The sequence below is a fragment of the Triticum aestivum genome, chromosome 5A (assembly GCF_018294505.1).
Source record: "Triticum aestivum cultivar Chinese Spring chromosome 5A, IWGSC CS RefSeq v2.1, whole genome shotgun sequence".
NCBI lineage: Eukaryota > Viridiplantae > Streptophyta > Magnoliopsida > Poales > Poaceae > Triticum > Triticum aestivum.
Window position 1 is genome coordinate 570,495,004 of NC_057806.1, and position 3,098 is coordinate 570,498,101.

General features: G+C 50.6%; 1 pseudogene; it reads right to left on the reverse strand.

Annotated features, from left to right (window-relative positions):
- Positions 1–403: 403 nt before the first annotated feature.
- LOC123109301 (uncharacterized) lies at positions 404–542 on the reverse strand (annotated as a pseudogene).
- Between the last annotated feature and the right edge of the window lie 2,556 nt (positions 543–3,098).

Consider the following 3,098-nt stretch of genomic DNA (forward strand, 5'->3'; position numbering starts at 1 on the left):
CTCTCGGTTTGCAAGCTTCTCCAGCTCACTGGTGACGTGATCCGTGGCTCCGGAGTCAGCATACCAGATGGTGTCCCAGCTTCTTCTTGCTCCCTGATGGCTGCAGCAACGTGGCGTTCCTCGGGCACGAAATCTTCATCATAGCGATGCCAGCAATCTTTCACCTCGTGCCCTGGCTTCTTGCAAAGCTGGCACCGTGGCCTGGTGTTGGAGTAGGAGGCGCCAGAGGGACGTGGGCCAGTGTTGTTGGCGCGCCCACGCCCGCTGCTGTTGTTGTTGCCGCGTCCGCGCGCTTGCTGGTGACCGCGGTGACCACGGCCTCGGCCTCCAGTGCCGCGACCACGTGTGAGGGAATTAACCGATGACTGGCGGATATTATTACCTTGTAGGAGATTCATACGGGCTTCAAAACTTAGCAGCTAGTTGTAGAGATCCTGGACGGTCACCGGTTCGATACGTGCAGCCAGGGCTGAGATCACCGGATTATACTCAATGTCCAGCCCTTTGAGCACATAGGAGGTTATCTCTCCTTCAGAGAGGGGATCACCAGTGCAGGCGATCTCATCGGTGAAGGCCTTGATCTTTGCCAGGTACTCGGGCATGCCCATGCTTCCTTTGTGGAGATTGGCGAGGGCGATGCGGGTGTTGACGATCTGCGCTTGCGTCTGCGCAGCGAAGGAGGCGTGGATGGCACTCCACACCTCAGCCGGCGTCTGAAGGGTAGCGACCTGCGCAAGAACCTCACGTGACAGAGATCCCATAAGGTATCCTTGTACCTGTTGCTGCTGGGCGTACCAGATCGACCGGGCGTAGTTGAAGACCTGCTCCTCCTTCCCGTCTTTGGAGATGGTGATGGTAGGAGGGGGCGCCGGGCTTGCGGCGTCAAGGAAGTGCTCCATCCGTGCTCCCTTGATTTGGGGTAGCACGATGGCCTTCCAGAGGAGGAAATTTGTCCTCGTGAGCTTCTCAGATGGAGGAGACCCGAGAGAGGAAACGCTGCTGGAGGTAGACGAAGATGCATAGATGGAAGGCGCAGATTGGGTGGACAAGGTGTTCATGGTGGATCCAATCAGGGCGGTGTTGGTGGCGGCGATGGTGGAAGCAGTGGTGCTGGCGTTGGTGCCTGACATAATTCTCTCTCGACAAGTCTCTCTGGATAGGTTCAGGTTTCTCTCTCGATCAACTAGATCGATCTCTCAGGAAAGCTAGACGTAGGGCTCTGATACCATGTAAGATTTGGTAGGAAGCGTTGAACCCTTTGCTCGGGCCGCATGTGTATTTATAGAATAGTTGCCGTGGCTTATAAGGTTTGGAATATCGCTAGAATTCTTCCAAAGAGAGATCGATACAACTTGAAGAAGAAGAACAGAAGAAGAGATAGAAAAAAAAACAATTTAAACATATCATCTATCCCTACGTACTCTATTCTAACACCCTCTCCGTCCCCTCCCCCTCCTCCCCTTTTCACTTGTTTTAATTACCGGGAATACTTGAACAACCAAAAAACCTAAAAAAATAGGTTGATCGGTAAAAGCTTAGTTTGGCTCCTTTCACACACATATAAGCAGTTCGTATGACTTGTACGAATTTGAAAAGAAAGCTTCCAAAAAGCTAGGCAACTATGTACTGCAAGTAGAGAACCTAGAAAAAATAGCTCATGCCTGTATGGGCTGTGGACCGTGCTGTTTTCAAAAAAGTAAAACCACATGAGGCAACTTTACCAAGTCGCTTTTGGGATTGGGTTTCGGCTCTTCTCTCAACATCATCCTCTCGTGTGTTGCTCAACTGCATTGCTGGCAACCCGATTCGACATGGCCAAGGCCTTCGGCAAGGAGATCCTCTCTCGCCCCTACTTTTCGTTCTGGCTATTGACCCTTTCTGCCGCATTCTTGCCAAAGCCACGACCCAAGGGAATTTGCATCCACTTTGAGGGAGACATATTCATGCGTCCCTGTACGCTGATGATGTGGCCATCTTCATTGCGCCAATTAGAAGTGATATTCAATTCTTGGCATTAACGCTTGCTTCTTTTGGGAAGGTCACCGGATTGGTCACCAACTGTGTCAGGAGCCTTGCTACACCCATTCCTTGTGTTGGTATTTATCTTGACGACGTCCTTCAAGACTTTTTGGCCGTCCACTCATGCTTCTCATCGAGATACTTGGGGCTGCCCCTCTCAGTTAAGAGACTCAAGAGAATTCACTTTCAATATTTAGAGGACCAGATTGCTGCCAAGCTGCCACCTTGGGCGCCGCATAGTTCTTCTAAAAGCTGTGCTAACGGCCATTGCAATTATTCATCTCACGCCTCTTGATTTGCCGGTTGAGGTCAGGAAGAAGATTGATAGCTTGAGACGCGCCTACTTGTGACAAGGTCACATGAGTCACATGAGGGAAATGTAAAGTCAATTGTAACCTTGTGTGCAAGCCCAAGATCTTTGGTGGGCTGGGTTTGCTCAATCTTGAGAAATTTGCTACCGCCCGTCTCTATTGGCTTTGGTATGAATGGGCGGACCCTACCAAGCCTTGGCTAGGCAGTGGGACGCCACGCAATGATAACAACAAAGACATTTTCTCAGCGGCCACAACTATTCACATTGGGGACGGATGCAAGGCTAGTTTCTGAAACTCATCGTCGCATGATGGGTTTAGGCCTAGAGATAATGCGCCAAGAATTTTTGACATCTCCAAGAAGAAGACAAGCACGGTCCGCAAGCTCTCCTGAACAATTATTGGGTTAGCCAAATCGACACTAATCACGAGCTTTCCTTGGCGCACATCTAGGAATTCGCACTCCTTCGGGAAATGGTCTCTAAGATCAACCTCACCACTGGTGTCCGCGACACTATCTCCTGGAAGCTCACTTTGAGTGGCGAGTACTCGGCCTCTTCGGCCTACATGACTCAGTTTGAGGGTCACCTCAGAAGCAATATGGCCGCAACAGTTTGGAAGGTTTGGGCACACCCAAAGTGCAAGTTCTTCGCTTGGCTCAACATTCAAAACAGAGTGTGAACGGCAGGGCTGGCCAAACTGTGGGCTTTGCCAGCTTTGCAAGCAAGTTAATGAATCTACGCCTTATCTCCTATTCCAATGCAGTTT